Source organism: Anticarsia gemmatalis, chromosome 11, assembly GCF_050436995.1.
Source record: "Anticarsia gemmatalis isolate Benzon Research Colony breed Stoneville strain chromosome 11, ilAntGemm2 primary, whole genome shotgun sequence".
Classification (NCBI taxonomy): domain Eukaryota; kingdom Metazoa; phylum Arthropoda; class Insecta; order Lepidoptera; family Erebidae; genus Anticarsia; species Anticarsia gemmatalis.
This window is the reverse complement of record NC_134755.1, coordinates 6,640,599-6,662,823: the sequence shown is the minus strand read 5'-3', so window position 1 is coordinate 6,662,823 and position 22,225 is coordinate 6,640,599. Positions and strand designations below refer to the sequence as shown.

The 22,225-nt window shown below is 32.4% G+C and overlaps 2 protein-coding genes across 2 annotated transcripts in view; one reads left to right on the top strand and one right to left on the bottom strand.

Annotated features, from left to right (window-relative positions):
* LOC142976731 (salivary peroxidase/catechol oxidase-like) overlaps positions 1-22,225 on the top strand; it is a 159,969-nt gene that overhangs the window by 133,796 nt on the left and 3,948 nt on the right. The gene's annotated exons all lie outside the window — the stretch shown is intronic.
* LOC142976732 (tachykinin-like peptides receptor 86C) overlaps positions 20,584-22,225 on the bottom strand; it is an 84,129-nt gene continuing 82,487 nt past the window's right edge. Inside the window, exon 10 of the mRNA XM_076120258.1 lies at positions 20,584-21,614. The gene's annotated coding sequence lies outside the window, so the exon portion shown is untranslated. The remainder of the gene's footprint in view (positions 21,615-22,225) is intronic.

Sequence of the window (22,225 nt, the reverse complement as noted above, 5' to 3'; positions counted from 1 at the left end):
CATATTAAAATGCTCTGTGTTGTGGTTTCTTTTTTCGGTTATCGGCCTCTGGAGGTTTACTATAAACATTTTATTGAATACCTTTCTTTATCAATCTGATAAATGTATGTATATTCAAACCAAAAATATTTCCGATGAAAATATTCGAAACTCATGCTATTAAAATAGTAAACTTTTCCTTAGCATGTTTTACGTGATAATCTTTGCTTGATTTTTAATCATTACATTACTTATTTATGTTAAAATAAACTGAGACAATTTAAACACACAACAAAGTAAAAGAGGCCCACGGCGAGATAAGAGACACCGGAACTGCGAACTTTTTAACGATGTTAACCGGGAACTCCAAACTCGGATAATGAAACCCTTTGTATAACGATGTTTACAAAAGACGAACTTAAAATCTTTACCAATATTTTCAATATCAAGTGACATCAAATCAATGTAGTGAAAAACGATCTGTCCCTTTACAAGTAGCTTTTTGAAAGAAACATTCATTTTGTAGAACGGCTCTCGACTCATTGGATCGTAACAGTCCTCGGCTATTGAGAAAGAAGTTTCATATCCTATTTCTTCGAGTATTACTCGATACTTTTCTGTAATGAATTATCCTCCAACTCTACGTAGTACATATCAGAAATGTTTCAATTTAATGCTACAAAAGTACTTTGTAATAAACTTTTAACAGCTATTCATTTTACAAGTTTATCCTTTGGTTAAACGTGATATCAAAAACCTTGCAATGGTATTAAATGTTTTAGTTTGGCTCACTTTTCTGCTACCGATATTTGAGTTATTCTTTGGAGTTTCGCCAGTTCATTTCTTATAACCCTCTTAAGATTAATCTCTTCAAGGGCCTTTTCGTGTTGGACCCCACGCAGCTTTGATAAAGCGGGTAATTTCGGTGATAAGAGCCTTAAAAATATTATAAAGTATTTAAACAGCATATTATTACTATACAAGCGACGGTCTCAATATTACTCTTGGTCAATATTTAAAAAATATAATACTTGAAATAAACGTTCCGCGACGTTTTATATTTAAAATCGTATTTAAAATGAACAATCGTGTCGTGTTGTCTGTCAACTCAATTTTCCAGGGATCATATTCAAATGTTTAGTTTGATAAACTAGAAAACAAATCAACCGTGACATAATAACAGTGACACAAACTGGTAGAGTTTCTGATTAAAATTGTGTATAACAAACAATAATATACTAATTGAAGTTATCTTGTTCAGGTCATTGGGGAACGATACATGGCAAGTTGGCAAGGCATTTTCTTATTAAATGAAATAAAAGATTAAAATGTTTAATCACTATCAAATTATTTATGTATTAAAATTGCTGTTCAGTTATTTTTTTTGTATAAAGACAGTGTCACTAATTACGACATCACGTAATTCTAAACTTTTCTCCCAAACTACAATGTTTTTTTATATAACAAAGTAAATAATCTTAATACAGACGTCTTACAAATCTTTGAAGGCCGAATTTGCAAATACTGTGAGCCTTCTTTATCGTATCATTTTCAATTCCTTATATTGAAAATACCGATAGCAAGTACCACTAACTTATTTCTCTAGAATACTTGACCTTTCGATTGAATAAGTCAACTACTGTTATTGGTTAGAATAAAGTTTCCCTCAAAGTCACTAGCTTAAGTAATAGCAACTTGTTTGTTGTAACCTTGTTACTAAGTTATACAACATGTATCCTAGAGAAAACTATTTCCACTTCCTACTACAAATATATTTTGTTATCACTAGTGATGTAAGCCCAAACACAGAAAATGTTCATAGCTTCAATAGTTACGTCATAAGTTGGTAACGAAAAAAATCAGACGGCCTTTTGTTCGCGGTTTGTAATAAAAGACCCAAACAGAATCAGTTTCTGTGAAAACCTACAGCATATTTGAAGGTCCGTTTAGTCCTTTCGCCCTCATGTCTGTGTAAAAAGTACAAGGTTTGTAACCACGAAACAAAGTTCGTGTTTTCTTTTTTTATAAACGTTTCATATTTATGTTAGTGGCAGGGCTTTGTGTTGCTAAAACGGATAAACACGGAGATCTTATTGTGCTTGATATAAAGGCTAGAATTAAGTAAAAAATGTAACATTCGTAGCGAACGTCCACAGTTGCGATGAATGCTTCTTTGTTCTAATGCTTTGTTTAAAAGCTTTCTCTGTTTGTAGTGACCACATAACAACGTTAGGGTAGGAGGTATTATAAACAGCGGTTGACCATTCTTACTAAAATTACTATTCTTTTCTGTAACGCTAAACATTTTATTTTAGCTTTAAGAAAAAATACTAAAAGATTTGAGATAGTTTTAATGAAATACGTAAGCTACAGAGGTAGAAGTCTCGGCAATAATCTTTGCCTCAAAGGTTTCTTGAGAGCGGAATAATAATGCCACTAGGAGTCGGTCCGCATCTTGAGTAAAACTATAACAATAATTTAATTAAGGCTTTGTTACGCCGCACTTCGACGTGAAATTGAAATTTAAACGACATTATTTTAATCATTTATATAAAATCAGCTTTTAGCATAATAAGTATTTCTGGTTTGAGAATTTTCTTTAAGATTTGATTGTGGGGTTCTAATTATTTTGTTGCCGCGATTACAAACTTTGGTGCTTTCATGTTGATTTTGTGTCCATAATACAACGTGTTTATTTAAGTAAAATGTAATGCCGTCTTGTTAGTCGTGCTTCCGATTCTAGCTTAACCGGTGGGAACACTAATAACCACTGAGCGCCTGCAGATGATTTACATGTAGGTAATTAATATGAATAGTCTTAAGAAAAACTAATTCATTAAAGTTCTGTAGACACAGAATATAAATGTTGTTTTAGTTTAACTTCTGTGGTATAACCCTTTAATTTCAATTGAAACTTTAAAACTTTCAATTGTGTTGAATCCTGCTCAGAATCTCCAAGTTTTAACTCTCTAGAATGTTTTGTGAGTGGGTGTCGATAAAAGAGTCAGCTACCTTTGTCTATTTTGAAGGGTAATCATTCAAATCTCATTGAGTATCGCAAGAATAGACCCTTCATGCTTTCCCGAATCAGGAAAAATCTTTGCGTAAATATAAATGGAATATTTTACAATGTGTTCGCTTCAATGGCTCAGTGCCTAATGTCGAATCAATCACGCTCTACAGCTGATCCGTTCGGAAGAATTATTTGGGAATGGATAAAGAGTAAGTCGTAAATGGTATCGAGTAAAATGGAAACTCGAGAGAACTAAAAATCATGTTTTTCTACTATACCATTTTAAAAGACAATTTAGTCACCATTTAATATCAAACTTAGCAACGTTACCTACTTAGTTTTTAAATTTAAACTTTATCTTTAAACTAGCTGACCCGCGCAACTTCGCTTGCGTCACCTAAGAGAATGGGTCAAAATTTTCCCCGTTTTTGTAACATTTTTCGTTGCTACTATGCTCCTAATAACCGTAGCGTGATGTTATATAGCCTATAGCCTTCCTCGATAAATGGGCTATCTAACACTGAAAGAATTTTTCAAATCGGACCAGTAGTTCCTGAGATTAGCGCGTTCAAACAAACAAACAATCAAACAAACAAACTCTTCAGCTTTATAATATTAGTATAGATTAAATGAATTCACGTTATTTAATTTTAGCTAAACGAAAGTATTTTTTCTGAACTTATTTATACTAGAGTAACGGTCTTTAGAGCAGTTCCTTCAAAGAGTGATGTGGGCGACTGCTAATTTAATAAGTAGCAGTATAAAGTTTTCCTCTGAATTTGCCTTGCAGAGATAGATATACTTGATAAAATGGCTGCATTTTATCATCTTAATTAAAATAAACATAAAACCAGAGTATATAAAAGTAAGCTTTTAAATAAAATAGTGATATTAAATACTCGAACTTTTTTGATTCTACGGCGTGCGAAGATTCTAGCAGTATTGTTCGGCCCATCCTATCGTTATTCATATCGACTTCAAGTAACAACAAAATTGGAAACTCACTAAACTTTGATTTGAAGTTTCAAATTATAAGACTTACTAAATATTTTTGGAACATAAATCAACGGCGTTTAAATAACAGACACTGAGCCTGTATTTTATAAAAGGGCTTAGGGAGCTTAAGAAACGTCTTTGGAAATTTATCTAACAGGACTTAGTGATGGGCACTATATTCCTATTTAGGTAAGAAATTTTGTTCCAAACACCTGCAAAGCTGTATTGTCTAGAAGTGAATGATGAGATTTATGCATTAGTCTGCAATTTTGGCATACGTCTTACTTTATTATCCAGTTATAGTGTTAAAGTTTTCACATTTTTTATGCTTCATTGCTAAAAGCTCTTAGGATAGGAATATTACAGTTCATAAGCATTTTTTAAAGTCATATAGTACATAAGCATAAAAGCCGCTACATAAACGCTGCAGTGTGGATCAAACATTTGTCTTGTGTGGGAGCCAAATTCACGATACACTTTGGCTATTAACAACAGACTTCAAACATTACAAAAAGGGGCTAAAATTATGCTCCAACCTTATGAATATATTTTTATCTCATTTAAATTTATCATGTATTCAATTCAGGTCAATCCATTGTCAATAAATAGGTCAAATAAACGAAGATCAATGTACAATATCAAAAATAAATATGTGTTCGCTATCATACTTCCAAAGAAAGCTTGATAAAATATCTATCCTTTTTAAATCCCTTGAGAGTTGAGGAAGCGTAGGCAGAAGTTTACAATACATTTGTAACTCCCACTCGGTCTACGGCACTGAAGAGGCTGATCGCTGTATAACATTACACCATGACAAATAACAAGCCATTCATAACGACAGCTTCGAATTAATACCGGAATATCTTCTACAAGATATTAAGAAATTAAACTCTGAAATAGACTATCGAGACAACGAGCAAGAAAATTGCGATAATGTTTAACCATTTCGGCTGATTCATTTTAGTCTTGAATGTCTATTTACGAAAATATTCACATTAGTCGCAAGCGGTAGCAAAGCGTAAGACCTTACTACTAAATAAACCAAAACCAATTGTCAATTTCCTTCAGCAAAATATAATTATTTTCTCATATATTTACGTATAATCAACTGTTAGTTAATACAATTTATATGAGAAATCGTGTGTTAGTATGTTCAAAGTCGATTTAAACCAACAGATTTCTATTCCTGGACAATGTCTCAATCGGTATGTAATTTCAACGCGATGGTAGTGTTTATCTCATGTTTGAACCCTAACCTCCCGTGTGGGCAGCAAAAGCTTTAAAAGTCTGGTTCGCCAGTTGCTAAAAATACCTTATTAACTTCTTGATACCTTTCTATTTTTGTAAAATCATAGCATAAGTTTAAATTAGTAGACGTAAATGAACACTGTATTTTGCGGTTTAAGTCGCTCCGTCAGAGCGCTATGCCCCTTGTCGGTACTATGGTATCGTGAAATTGACGTTAAAATGTGCTGCAACAATAGTTCCCAAGGCGCCCGCTAGAGGTGCTGATCAGAATACCACAATTTTGTAAGATAGCTGGTTGTCGATATTCGATAGTGGTACATAAATGTAGGTACAGTGCGCATCGAAATACCTATTTATATTCATCTATGTGGAAGTTCTTAGTTATGTGTAAATACCAATAAGATCTTACCTTCGATATTACGCACTGACCTACATCCAGACGTTTGTATCAAAATTAAATATCAACACGGAACGCAGTACAAACTAACGTATCAAACTCACATGGTTGAGCACATCCTGCATTATTGCTAATTGATATTTGATCAAATGTCAGGGAACTTCAACACAGAGGCAATACAGTGAAATCGATTTATATGTAAATATATAAAAGTTTTTTTATGCCAGCACAGTCTAAGAACTTAGTGCCACGAACGATTAATCTAGATTAAAATTAACGATTCCTAAATTAAAGTAGCTGTATCAAATAGATAGTCTCCTAGTTAAGCTTACGGGCCACTGATGCTCTAATTTTTATCATATCTCTGGCAGAGTGAGTCAGGTGGCAGGCAGCTAGGTGGTGGTAGGTAAAATCAAAAATATTTCAACCCCTTTTATTCCTTATCATGACACAAGAATATTTAAAAAAAAAGGGGTTAGACTCCGGCTCTTGAACAATCTTTAACTGTAGAAGCATAATATGAAGACAGACTTAAAAATACGCATTGTACTAGTAGTATAATATGAATGAATTAACTTTCCCTTTACGATAAAATATTTTAAGCAACAGAAGGTATCCCATGGGAGAGAGATGTTCAACAAGTTAAAAATATTTTTAGTCGGTCCGAATTTTTGAGGTAAAATCCTCTACAAACTAACAAAGTTTACTTTTCTGTAATGAATAATGCAAGTGTAAGGAAAACACATAATATAAAGAAGTAAAATAATCGTTCTTCACGTGAAGAGGTAATAAAATAGAACTGTTCTACGATTCTCTATTACTATCGACTACCGACAACCGAACTGTCATCGAGAAATTTTGTATGAAAATCTGATCAGCGCCTCTGACGGGTGTCGTAGGAAACATTTTTTTCAAACAAAATTTCTCGATGACAGTTCGGTTGTCGGTAGTCGATAGTATTAGAGAATCGAGGCACTGTTTAGTACGTTTGTAAGGTAATTTACTTTATTACTGCGATATGAAAAAGATTATTTTCATATATTATATTCCTATTATATTCACGTCCTACATACGAATAAAAACGAGTCTCGAATTATAAAGAACTCCACCGATTATATACATCGTTTCTTAACGTCGATTATAGTAGTATGTAAAAGTATATTGCTAACTAATCTATGAACTATACTCTTTAAAATATAGCTTGATTAGAATGACATATGTCAAACTGTTTTGACTAGGGTTGTAGAAGTATTGATCAAAATCGATAGCGAAAGAATCGAATCTAAAATAATTATATTTGATTCAATTATTTTTGAATTTGCTTTTTACGAATTGTTGTTGTGAATCTTATTGTTTAAGCAAATTCGTATAGGACGACCAGCCCTACTTTTAACACCGCACGGAGACCTCTCCTAGTGTAGTATTAATTAGGATCAATTAAATAAAACAATGAAAACAGTTAATTAAAATTAATTTATTCAGTTAATGGTGCAATTCTGATGATAGGCTTGCGAGCTTGCGATTTTGAAATATGAATCTGATTTACTTCTTTATGAAAAATACAATTATTGTTAATATTGTTTTAATCAATTGATTTACTCTCATCTATTGCGTCTCCTCACTAAATTTTTTGCAACATGACGTAGCCTTGTAGAGAGGTTGAAAATTATTAGGTTTATTTTTAAGACTACAGAAAATACTACTGATTTTTAGTTTAAAGGCTGATTGTATTGAATTATTCTGATTTCTTATTGAGGATCTGTATTTAAAAAAAAGTTATAATGCTAGACAAGACAGATTTTTCGTGTTTCAATTTGTAATACTTACTCGTAAGACGTCACTACAAAGTTGTGTTCTCTGTTTTGCTTAGAACTGTCATTTTAATCAAGCTATATTTTAAAGAGTATAGTTAAATAAACTATTACATAATGGTTACTGACGTCACGATAACTAAATTTATAACTGTCCCGTGACGTCATTAGTGTTTGATCTCCTTTCTTTTCACACCTAAGTACTGAAACTTTACAAGTTACCAAATATCAATTAACATAAAATCGGATATATTTTGGAACGCTCCACATCTTAAAGGCTTAACACCTTTAAGTTGGAGGTATAAATAGACAGATTGAATACTGTAATTACTAGCGTATAAACAGAGCTTGATTTAATCCTAAATCGCTAGTAAGTAAACAGGTTACTAAGTGAAGTAATAGACATTTTAGTACGTAGATTACTTTCAAATGATATAACTGTACCAACCAAGAATATTTTTATATTTCTTTCGAAACTATCATCGTAATATTTTGACTAAATTTAAATTTTTGAATCATGAAAATAATTGTGTAAAAGTAAAATATTTGCAGTTACGGCAATTACGGCATATCATGTTAAATATAATATACCGTTAAAGCGTGCATTAAAAATAAACTAAACGTGAACTGTACGTTTAAATCTTATTATACATATAAATGCAGCCACACTTATTCACACTCTGGTTGTCAGAAAGTAAAGGCCGAAGAATAGGAAACCCTTTCGCTACTTCCGTACTTACGTATTTTCCTTTACCCCTATTTAAGCATTTAATTCAGCTTATTATTTAGTACTAGCTGACCCGCGCAACTTCGCTTGCGTCACTTAAGAGAGAATGGGTCAAAATTTTCCCCGTTTTTGTAACATTTTTTACTGCTGCTCTGCTCCTATTGGTCGTAGCATGATGTTATATAGCCTATAGCCTTCCTCGATAAATGGACTATCTAACACTGAAATAATTTTTCAAATCGGACCAGTAGTTCCTGAGATTAGCGCGTTCAAACAAACAAACAAACTCTTCAGCTTTATTATATTAGTATAGATAAATATATATTCATAATCTTGGAATCCAACCACAAACTACTTCCACAACTTCGTATGCAGGTCACTCGTCAACTAAATCTTTCAGGTCATCGAACACCGTCATTTAATATTCATAACTAAACTCATGGCTAACGTAAACATGTAAAGGGTTTGTCCCAAGACAGTTGCGTGTTTTGTTAACATTAATTTCAAAGTTTCTGTGACATGACTGTTTGTGTAAACACCTCGGTTTGAACTACGAAAATTGTAATGTAGCCGTCGATGTTATGTAAGTTAATTATGTTTTTCAAACTACTATTGAACAATTTTACGTTTGGTACATTTTTATTCATGAAACGTCTTCTTCTATTTGTTGTCTTTATCTCACGTTACGCGTGGCCGGCACAACACATTTTTGGGTTCTAGCTGATGTTTTTAAAACCGGCCACCTGCCGAACATCAACCCTCCTCAATTCTACGTTTAACCGGTAAGAAGAAAGGAAATTTGGGTAGTGGGGATGTTGGTTAATGATTTAGGAATATGCACTGCAGCCGTTGGGAAGGAATTGAAAAGAAGTGGCTCGATTAGGTCGGGATCGCATACCCAAATGTCTCTATTCTATGATTGGCAGATCCATAGATAAATAGATACTTGGGTGCATACTTCCATCATTAAGAGACGCCCAGGTTAAGCAGTAAGACAAGAATTTTCAATTAATATAGTTATTATACTAAAAAGAAACGCTTTATTTATAAAACATTACATGTATCTATCTAATTGCTCCCTTACTCAATGGAACGTCGTGGAAGTATGTAGGATATAAATGACGTTATTCCAAGAACGACATTGTATGCAATTAATTATAGCTAAACAGTCACTGCAAGATGCGACGAACTAGTAGTCGTGTCGACATGAAAAATAGACTTCATAACCTTCAAAGACGACCCAAAATATACCTCAATAATTAAATTATTTATAAAGACTAAATTAGTACATTATTTATTTTGTAAGTAGATAGACCTAATATATTATAGCACTTCCTCATTCTAATTAAATTTGTAATGGCGCAAATATGTGATCTGAAGCAACATATTAACATAGTTGCTAACGGACTTCTGATGTTTGGGTTCAACAAAGTTCAAATGTAACTAGACGAGAAAGAGCAAAGTTGTAATTTAACACATTTTCATGTACACGAAATGTTTGTGTATTTGCTTGTTTAAATACAAACAAATATGAAGACTAACTACTTAAGTATTCATGAGTTGGTTAATAGGTGTGTTTTTATAATGAGATTTGATTAAAGCGTAGTAATTTTAGTCATTAATATTTAATAGCTTTTGTACAAGAATTCTATGGTAAGTACTACTTGCACTCTCTATACTCCGACTATGTTACTTCTCGTATTATGTTTAGGTAAGTACATTGTTTTAAAAATAAATGATCGCCCCTCAATAGAGATTTAAATTTAGGATTTTTTTCAGTGGGATGGTTAACATTTTCTACTACAGATGCAAAAACGATCAACATAAAAATAGATACAGACGATGTCGTGAAAATATTAAACAGTTTTATAACCACCAATGTTTTTAAAAACTTTGCTACCCAAGTCTTTCAAAGGCAGCAGGCGAAACGATCCGGGTACAATAACCCTTATCACCCAGAAGACGAACTAGTCACATCATTCGATGATACTATAGACGAAGAGAATGAAAAATTTAAACAATTGCAGCGGTCTAGAGTTTCCGTACCAAAAGTAGATGTTTTAGATATCGAAAATGAAAATTTTGCTGAAGACCATCTAAGTGACGATTTACTATCGGATAATGAGTCCGCTAATAAAACAAAACAAAACACTGTTACGACGAATAGAAATAATATTATTACAATGGCGACGCCGAAATCTCGAATAAGTGGATTTCAAGTGTTACAGGAAAAAACTGCGGCTATATCTGAGATAAAAAATATGTTCAGTAATAAAGTGAAGGGAAGTGAGAAGCCTAAAAAGAAACGTAAAGCTCCCGCACATTTTAAGCAGGTACAAAATAGATTCGAAATGAAGAGTAGGAGAGATGATTTAGAAGGAACCAATGATTTGGCTCTCTAATTACTAAATTAGTTTCTATAGTGTTAAGTTTGTTCACTTACTTAATTAATAAATCAATGTATTGTTGAAACTTAATTTCTTATCCGTAAGTATACGTAAGTAACTTTACCGTGGCATTTTTTTTATAAAAATGTTATTTTGTTTATTTTTTCATACTTTTACTATTGGTACATACTTTTACTTTTTTACTATTGGTTTTGGATAAGCTGTCATCATAAAGAAGCCCGTAATAACCGTAACGGAATACGATTTCTGCCAAGCTTTGTCTAAATGTTTAAAAAAATGCTACAGTTTGTATAATTTTCGAATTATCCACCGTACCTGAACCTTAACTTGAATTGAACATTGCGGAATGATACTTTCGAATTCGGCTATTTCTAGAAGATAAAACTGTCTAGACTTAAAAAGTAGTCATAACTTTGCTTGTCTAAATACTGACCCGTTGAAGTTTGAATATAAATGTCGCACCGATTGAGGTAGAATAAAGTTTACTATAAAGTCTGCCGCATAGCGATTTATCATATTTAAGTTTATATTCTTCTAAGAGAAGTGTTATTGGATAGTAGAAATATCAATACATTTATTAGTTTTTCATGTTTACTTTAAATCTGTCGATCTTCCGTAATACTGCTTTCGGAATGCAAATACATTAACATCCCTATATTGACGCCGTAACCGATGCATAACATAAATTTTACCATAAAATACTGACGGTCCATGGTTCTGAGTTAAGAAGATATTTTAGTGTTACACACTCACGAAATTTATGGTAATCATTTCGATGTTATCGAGCGGCAAAGTACGTTATTTGGATTTTGTTGGGTATTTCTTATCAACTGTGAATAATTTATGGCACCTTAATGCTTACGCTTCGCATTAAATTCTATTTATACCAGCACGTTTTGTTTACTAGATAGTTGGGCTGTTGGAAATCGTAGATTAATGTTCTGGATTTATACCAGTTCTGTCTCTTGAGGGAAAGATATATTACGAACTCGGTCTTCAGATAAACAAGGCTCTTCTGAAACTTTAAATCAAAAGTTTTAACATCAACAGTGAGCGATCACAAATAACTTGGGGCTGTATAATCAAGTGACTATCGTCGTATAAATATTTTTGTATCGCAAAAGTATTGGAATACGTGTTGCTAAGAGAAAGAGACGTAAAAGGTCAACATTTTAAAATGAAAAATTCGAGATTCCGCTACAGCACAAAATAACGTGTGAATTCATTGTTTGTCGAGATCTTTGCAATAAATTGAAACTTTGGCGATAAAGCTGTTACAATAAATACTGAGGACTGTCTGTTTTTTGTTTGCGCCATTTCTTTTACAGCTACGAACGTAAATTATAACAATTTTACAGAATTTTGTCTGAGTAGCAAACAATACATTGAAGACAGAAAGCCAAGCCCTTAAGCCCAGGCCACTTGTTGACTACGGTCAGATTTATGACGTCTGCAGAAAATTCTTTATATGATTTTACGTGTTTGGATAAAGACTATAGAAATTTACTACAAAAATTATGTTTGTTTATTATAAATACGCATTTGAAACAAGTATTTATTTGTTATTCATAGACTTCCACATAAATTTTATCTTAGTTTAAGTTAGTTTAGGGAACTAAATTTCCTGAATTATAGATTTAAATAGGGTATTTTGTATTCATTGAATAGATAATGAGGTCGTCCCATATACAAGATGTAATTGAACGAGCTTAAAATGAATTTTTTTTCATCGCCGATAATGAACGTTATAAGTGAACTGATATTAATCGAGATTAACATTGAACAACAAGGACAAAGTTTGCATAATCGTTGTCACCGCAATTTTATATTGTTTTCCAGGACGTGGAAAATTGTTCGACATTTATTAGAACCAATAGTTGATTACATAGTTGATTGGCTTTTAAAACACTGATAATATTTTCCTCGATCGTTTTTATGTTGTTTAATTGGCTATTACTTTGAAGACTACACTACCGTTTAAAATTGACGTCGGTGTTGTATTCAGACACTTTCATTAAGTATTGTCGATAAACTACTAAAGCAATTGCCAAGATAAATTATAGTAATTTCGTTATAATTTTCATTTAAACAGCACAAACAAATGACATTAGTGAATATTTAAGATCCTTTTTGTTTCACTTGGAGCACAGTAAAAGTGCCTTAATAAACATTGCCGACAAATCCCACAGAGTGAGGGGAGAGCCTCCAAAATTGTTCCACCGCGTGTATGTAAATAAGTTAATGTGAAATTATATTTTCATATTGTTTGTTTGTATTAAAATATGTATGGAAATTGTGGCTGTATTCCAACAGAAAAGCTTTAAAGTATTTACGACGAATGCGAACCGATGCCAATAAACCAAACAAATGCAAGTATTCATTAATTTAATTATCTCTACAACGTTCATACACGTTATAATACTACTCAAATTTTGATTAAAATTAAACGGTCTGAACGCTGCATTAGGTTAGTAATCATAACATACATACGATTTTTTATAACCTATACTGTCTCATTGATGGCCAAGGTCTCTTCAAACTCATTCGCCGATCTCTTCCTTCAGCCATTTCCTGCCAGCCATCTATGTAGGTGACTAAATCGCAACATTTGTGTCTACAAGTTACAAATGACGGCGACATGTAGTCGAAAGATAAAGTGAAAGGATATCGATTATACGTTCAAATCTCTTATAGTTTTCCTTAAATATATTTTATACGCTTAAGGTCTCAGATACACCCTCAGTAAATTGGAAACAATTTACCCTTCCCAAGTTCACGCGCTACCCCTAACTCGAGGAAAACGTAACGGAAAATTCGAGTGCAATTGAAAAAGAATAAGAAAATGCACATGGCCCTCGTACATTGACACATATTTTTATATTTTTTATTACATTGGTGTGTTGGAAAGATTTTGTTGCTATTGAAGTAACTTGTTTATGTTTTTTTGTTTTTTGTATATGGCTTTTGATTTAGGTATGTACCTATTTTTTTGTCATACAGTTTGACGTCTATATACCAAAGTATTGCCTCAATTCAAGCTTAGATTTGTTTGAGGCAATTGTTGAATAAATTGCTACAAAATACTATCTAGATATTCTAACCCTAAATCCACGACCTTTCAGCTCTCAGATCTAGATTTTCTTTTAACTGACTTCTAGATCATTAAACTTAATCTGATAGAAGTTTTGCTTGAAAATGCGATTACGGTTAACTCCACTGAGTTGAGAGATCAAAAGTGTTGGAAAACCATCGTTTAAGGAACAAACTCATACAAAAACAGAATGATCACAAGTTCGTGCGCTTTTGCAAACGAATGGACTTAGCCCTATCATTGATATTGTTATCTTGGTACAAACTCAATTATGTAACTGAAACCGAGGGATCTAAGTGAAAGCAAAACTCAGCGAGGCAAAGTTAAGGAAGTATATCTATTCTTGTTGAGTGGTTGTTATGATAACGCTATGTTATTCGACGGTCATCGGCATATGGTGTGATTGGAGTGCGTCAAACTTATCGAACTTTTCGAATCGTTTTAGTAAAATTGTACGTGACCGCCCACTCTGAAGAGTAAAGCACTCACGATTCCGAGTTTGCCGTTTGAAAGTGCAATCAAATTTTCCTAAAGTTCATTTGAAAGAGTATTGGTGTATTTAATAAGGAAATCAAAGTATTCTGCATAAAATAAACCGGAAAAATTTCTTTACAGATACGTAATTGCTTTGAGGAGAAGAAATGTTTAACTTGATATAATTAGGAATCGGCTGCAAATATTTGCGAGTAGGAAATGTAAATTCCTTTTGATCGTAGTAGCCTTTCGGATAATTGGGATTCAAGGAGTCTTTTTTATAATTTAAACGATTTACACTTGAATTGATATAATATACATAATATCTTCTACTTATACTCTGAATCACAACGTCGCAAGACATAAAAAGCTTTTAAAAGATAACGTTTGTGTGTGTCTTCACTAGGATAATCTTGTTTGCAAATAAATTATGCATTATAGTTTATTATGTTTAAACTTTGAACACTAAGTAACTTAGATAATTCATATAACTTTGTTTCAAAGCTAACTCATTAGCATATTTAACACAATTCCTAAGATCTTAAGCTATAATAAATTTAATACCAGTGTACTAGATATTTTGTTTTTCTATGCTGCCACATAACAAGCATGAGCATTACAATTGAAATATTACACGAACGGAATCCTTTTAATTCTTAATAAATTCCGCTACCTCATTAAAAGTTACGACATAGATGCTTAGAAAAATACCAAGTGCCTTTTCTGAAAGCAATATTGGTTTCCAACGAGTTTCGAAACTTAGCCGTACTAAAAGTAATTTCCTAGGTAGAGACCAATAACCTGGATATACCGGATTCAATTTACTACACTTAATCGATATAGTACCGAAGAAAACATGTGCACATTCAGCTGCAATTGAATGAAACTTATTTGCTACACTCGGGATAGGACGAGTGGCGTATTTCTTCCAATAATACATACGAATTTTACGCTATTTTCACGATTTTATCGTCGTGAGATCTTTTCTATTTACTTCTATACCTCCGGTGATATAATTTAATTCATGATTATTTATTTAATTTTATAGCAAGCCTGATTTGATGCCGAATTGTGCAAATAACAGCCAAATAATTTCAACAGAAACCTTTTTATAGGTGAAGAAAGTTTTTAATTGTATTTTTTTTTTGGCAGCTAAGCAACTATGTTAAAAAAACTCCAATAATGGTCTATTTGCGTTGTCTATCCAATTAATTTGAAAGTAGCACTTTAAAGCTTTGATTATATTATGTCAAATGTGTCTCCATTTTATTTGGTTGTTGTTGCAAACCAATTTTGTCATAATTCCTCCGCCAGCTAAACATACGAAATAATTAACCGCAGTAAATATCACATAATTTTGGTATAGACAGAGTTATTTACATTAAAAGCTACAAATATAGAGTAGAGACAACAGTTCGTTCGATACTTGTAAAGTTGTTTACGACAAATTCGACCTTGAGAGGAGATGAAAGTTAAGACCTATTGAAATCCCAAAATATAATGTGATACCGTTCCACAATATTTGAGACGCTATGGACCCTACATCTTATATCTATTAGAGAATATGAGAAGCATTTCTTAAGGCCCTTAGATATTAACGGCGTGGGATATCGGCAGACCTTAAGAGATCTGTATGGAATATAGAAGCAGCCTCCTCAATACAGTGGATGTTCTCTCGATCGAATAACGAAATATTCTATCAATACTCGATTGTTACATCCAGTTTTCCCGCGAATTTCATCTCATGAAATAGGTCTGTTACAAGTCTGATTACTTGTCAAGATATATTTTTATCTGGACAAGTAAAAAACCTAATAGATATTTCTTTGTGTCTACGTCTTTTTGTCTGTCAAACAATAATAGTAGTTATGGCAGCACTCCTGGGAATTCTATTGTTGGTACTAAAAAGTTTGTAATAGGCTTTGTTGTAGTTCTACGTAAATAAGCTGTTTTGCTTTTTTAAGCATTGAGATAAATGTATTTGAAAGTAAAGCGTAGGCTGAGCATTATTTTTCTAGATTTTTTTTAAATTTTGAAATACTTTCTTACTCCCACAAATGTCTTGGGATTTTTTAACACAAATTCAAAATCTATACAGCATCAATATAAAGGTTTTGGTATTAAATTATGAGTCCCAAAGTTGAGTCCCAGATCACTACAGAAATATTACATTTGAAAAATACATGAATTGACCTCAGAGGAATACCTGAAACGAAAACCAGCTAGGCATTTACAGAATGCCCGGTTGATCATAATACAAATCTTTTCCACGTTTTATTACGCGTTTACTTACTCACGGTATCCGAGATCCCAATGCAATATATTATGCACAATATTTCGTCGCAAAAAATCTCATAAGTGGTCAGGCTCGCAAAGAATCTCATTTTGTGGTTCCCCTCCGATATAAGAGAGTTATATCTACAACAAACAAAGGATTTCCTCTTATTAATTAACATTTGTTTTTGTATTTTTCCTACTTCGTATATGAATTGTAAGGACAAGGTTTGCGTTTATCCGAACGCACATTAGATTTCTTTTGTGCCGAAATGAGGGAGAACAAAAAGAAAGTTGAAAGCCATTCCAAGTTTTAATTACTTCAGGAATTTACGTAATGTAGGCGCTTGACTCGAAATGTGAATAGATTTAGAGAATTAAAGGGAATTTACGAATATGAAGTTATCTGACCTTAACATCTTTTTGATTTGAATTCGTTTTGAAAATAAACCACGCTCTAAAAATAGACATTTTCTTACCATAACAGCAAGAAACCAAACCATTAAGGTAAATACTCGTTAAATATAAACGCAGCAATATCATTAGCCTCGCTGTTATTCGAAAAAATAAACAGATGTCTTTTTAAAAATATATTTTAAAGCGGAAAATACATTTTCCATTCCCAATATTAAACCGAAATTAACTTTACGATGGACATTTATTTGTAGCTGTTAGTAGGTTTAATTTAGGAAAGCTATAAACAAATTCCAAGAATAATTCATAGTTAGAATTTATATCTATCTTATTACGTAATTGGCTTAGCAATTACATTACGAAGTCACAGTTTAATGGAGTTAACAGTATTATAATAGTTTCAGAGTGACAAACTTTGTCGCCGTCGCGCCGACGACGTACGAACTTCGAAAGAAAATAGATTCTCAGTTTTAAATAAAACTTTTAATCTTTAATGATTAAAACATTTAACGAGAAACAATACAAAATTACCTAGCACAGATATACAAACATCATGGCGCTTGAAAATTTGCGTTGAGTAATTTAAAGTTGAGGTAGGGGTGTGAATTACCATAAATTTCTTCGTCGTCGTAAACTCGTGCGAACCTGGCGTTCGGCCATTACTTGGTGCATAGCAAATAGAACAAGAGACTGGTAAAATCTCCTTGCCTCCACACCGTATTCATTCGACTTCCTTTTGTGAAACTTCGAGCAAATGCGGGTAGTCTTCTAAAACTTTCCGTGTCATTGAAAATTACGCAAGTATAAAATTAACCTGTTAACCCGTAATCCTTATAGATATGAATTTTCTGCACGAATCCAACCTTAACCTTGGAATTATACTTCGAAAACTTAGTTTCTGTCTTGTGGGAATTATTGTAAAATTATCTAGTCGCTATGATTACTTTTTTTCTCAATCTTCATGCACAGTGGTACACAGGCGGATTTAATGCATTAACGCAATAATTATTTTGTGTGTACACTTAAATATAAGAGTTACCTTTAAGATATTTTAGTCGTATAATATCAGAAAGTAAGAAAATATACCTACTTTACTTATAATGTAATTTATTTGCAAATACATATAAACTTTTGTAACACACGTACAGGCAAATTGGAATTTCTACTTGAATAGTTTTCCGATGTGTTCCGCTTTGACACTGACGCGACAACCCGACGGAATTAGCATAATTTTATGGCTGAATTAACTTATATACAGACACATAAATATTGCATTGTCAAGGACAATACAATTTAATAGGTATAATGAACATTACTAGACGGAATAATTGTTCTTAACCAAAAAGTGTTACCGAAGTTAGAGAAATTGGTATTATTTAAACGATTTAAAAAGTTATAATAACAGATTCCAATTGTACTAAGTACGGCTAAGTGAATATTTCTAAGCCACTTAACCCAAAAACGTAATGACGATAACGATTGCAGCCAAAAGGCCTTAGATTGTGACAAAAATTTAAACTCTCTTCTATTTTCAAGTTGTGCTTTTTTGCGAAGGAAAGATTATTGGAAAAAATCCCGTTTACGATAATATCTATAGACTCAATACATTGGATGATACGCAAGATAAGGCACAATATTCCTACACTTTGTTTTCCTATAAGGAAATCAGATTCGGTTTATAGTAGTGCCAATATTATCTTAACAAAAAAGCGTGTTTACTTTAGCAGAAAATTTCCATATTTCCGTCTAAAAACTGGACCGAAATTTTATACATGGCTGGCTATCTCGCCGGCATTCTAATTTGCGTAGGAATATGCGGAGGTACTATTTATCAGGTTTACACAATGCCAAATTTTTCTTTTCTTGTACTCAACACAATAGGATGGAGAACTGTTGATTAAATAGTGAAATATACAGCGATTTGCATAGAAAAAGTCTGTATAACTTTTCGACTGGGTACTCCAATTTATATTGTGTCTCTCCCGAGGCTCGTTTACTTGAGACCAGATACTTAACTGGCTTAAAAATGTGTATTAATAAAGGTAAAATATAGACCTGTTAAACTTTTTCCCAAAAGGCCTCTTCCGTAAAGGTCTACTACTTGAGTCAAGACTCAAAATATTTAAGGACGCTTTATATTCTCAGCAACACAGTGATTCTGCTACAAAAAATGTTTTAATTGTTTGTAATTATTTTTATACCCACGCGCTTTTTGACTCCTTGTAATTACCTGCTATATTACTTAAGAAATGAATGGAGTCGGAAATAATTGTCAAAATTGGCAATCTTCACTTCCCTTCACTTCAATGCCCTTTTAAAGTGCAAAAGAAAAAATATTCAGATGCTTATACACTGTGTTATTTTTGTTAAGTAATTTTACATTTTAAAGAAATAAAGAGTTTTATAAATTCTTTACAAATTCAGTTACTACGAAAACATGTTTTTGTACATAGATCTACAATAACAACTCTCTTAACAAAGTTAAAAGAAAATCGTAGTCTATAACAATCAAAATCAGATTTAAGTTTTAACTCGTATTTTTAAATGTTCCGTATCTGCGTATAAAATAAAAAATAATAATCTGTTATGGCGAAATTTCTCTTTATTTATCGATCCTTTTAACGACTTTTTACGATATTCCCGCTAAAAAGTTTTGCTATTAACCTCGACGTTTTCTTCCGTCTAGTTAAACCTTTAAAAGCAAAACCTGTCATTTTTCATTTTGAAGGCAGTTTATTTTTACTATCAGCCGCTTACTGCAGTAGCTTTTAAAGTGTATGGTAAAATTGTATATACCGTGTTCTATTTTAGTCATAAATAACAATGAACTTACATAATCAAATATAACTAGACTAGGTTAATAAAACCTTGTTATGACTGCCAGCGAATTGGCCTTATTCCAATATAGAGAGAATACCGGATTGATGTTGCTAAATCTGGCATCGGGTTTGATTTATAGACAAATTATCTTACCTAGGTTTTGTTTTCTTAATGTAACAAAATCAGAAGACAATTTCTGATTTTTTTCTGTCTAGTATAATAATAAAGGCTAGCTTATGAAATCAAATGAATAACAACGACAGAGCAACCAAATAAATAACCCTCATCCCACTAAGTACAAGAAAAAATAAATATATAGGTACAATACAACCAGCGCTTACAGCTCGTCCCAGATGTCGCCAAAAAAGAGGATTTATTTAATCTTGTTGAGATAGTGGCATTTGCTTCCCCAAGAAATTAATCTCAGAGTTTCTTAGGGGTCTTGATCAACAAGGTAGATACTCACCGGCCTGCTTTAAGGTAGTTTACGGTTGTCCCAATTGTCCCGTGTAATTGCTCCAAACTGCTTTCTAACGAAAAAAGGAAAATTCCCATCGTCCTTGCGTGTATCCCTGCCCGTTAACCTTTTTCCGTCGGTGTAGTGCGATGTAGTTCATCGTTTCCCTGTTATTAGTCACTGTATTCTGAGAATCGATTTGAACGTGTTCCAGATTAAAACTAATGGTTATTTTTAATACAAATGTATGTGTTGACAACAGATTGAATATAGCACCTTGTCACGAAACAAATAAACGTGATTATGATCTAAATAGTTTGAGTATTCATTGTTAAAAAATATTTCAACTCGTTAGCCTGGTTTGGCTTAGAATGGTAGTGTGAAAATAAAAAGATACTTGCAAACAACAACATTTTTATTGAAAAAATTAAGTTCTACTCAATATATTCTTATCAATATTCTTCATGACACAAATGTTAACAAAAATAGTATGTGTATTGTCTTTCTTAATATATGAATCTCTGATACGAAAATAAACATGATTTATATTAGTATAAGCACATGAAAGATAGACTAGAGAGCTTCTTCAAATACTATTTAAACTCTATAGGATAGGTAGGTATTTGTTAATTTTATTCTACTGTAAATTGACCTTATAAGAAATGAGGTTTCACTAACGACCCTGGTTGCTGTTTTAAAGGTTTGTTAAAAAGTCTGAGAATATTGTTTTTTGTACATTTTGTTAATTAGGATAACGTAATAAAAATAATTCGAAAATTATGTAGATGTAACTAATTGGGTTGATCATGAATTTTCGTGCGTACGAAGGTAAATTACGAACCATATTTCTTACCTCCACTGTTGTTCGTATACAGGAAGTTAATTTACATATTAAAATTGTACCAACTATATACAGATTAATAAGAAATGGGATTACTTAGTAAGAAAGTAGTTTTTACCACAATATTTTGTTTTAATTATTTCAAAGCAGAATTAAATCATACAGCTATGATAGGAATGTTATACCATATTATGAATACAAGAATCTTTGTATTGTTTGCGTGGTACAAACGCAGCACTTTTTAATTAAAATGGTCCTTTACAAAAAAAATATGCAAAAAGGGACCAATTGCCTTTTTATACAGAAGATAATTAATTTGGTAGCTTGAAAAAAGTCAACATCCAAACGTTTTTTAGACATAATTAATTTCGATGTATCGTGTCGGCCTAATCGACAAAAGGGCAAATTGATGTTATGAATAATGAATATACAATATTATTATCAATATAAAAACTAGTAGTTATCTTTCACTTGGTAATTACTTACGAGATCATTTTCCTAATTAAATATACAATTAAGAGTTAAAGGTAGAAAACTAGCCTAATATATTACATGTTTTATAATCTATCGTCGCAAATGTGGAAGTTTAGGTCGTCAGGCTCGCCCCTCGGGTTCATTCGTACTGCGTTGCCATTCGTCATCAGTTCTGTAGCGTTCGAATGATCTGGAAAAGAAAATCTAAGTGAAACCGTTGTCATAAAACACTGTCAACTTATTGACATTATCGCGATAAGGTGCGATGATATCGAGTTCTTGTCGTCTAAATGTCAAACACTTAGCAGTCCTTTTATTAAAGACTGTAAATTAACATTATTGCGTGTCGTAACAAAATGTACTAAGTTGTGTATTTACTTAACGACATCGTTATACAAAGTTATTGATTGACAAACGTCGTCACAAAGACGACATACAACGTCGCACATCTAAAGCTTCTCAATTAATAAGATGAAGCCGCAAATAGTATACATTTGACGGAGCCGAATTAAACAATATTTTCTAGAACATTTCGTGACCAAAATCAGTTTTGGTCACAAAAATCAGTTTAGTTCGTGGAGGGAAAACTACGCCTCACTCACAATTTGTTGTAAGTTAAAGTTCCAATTATTTATACATAAAAATCTGGATTTTCTATTGAAATAAGAGATTGTTTTATTCATAATTTTAAACAATGGATCATTTAGATAATAGCGGCTTTGTTTTGTATAAATTCGTATTTAATAAGCTAACGTTACCCGCGGTCAGAAATTTTAATAAAACTTAGACGCAGTACTCTTT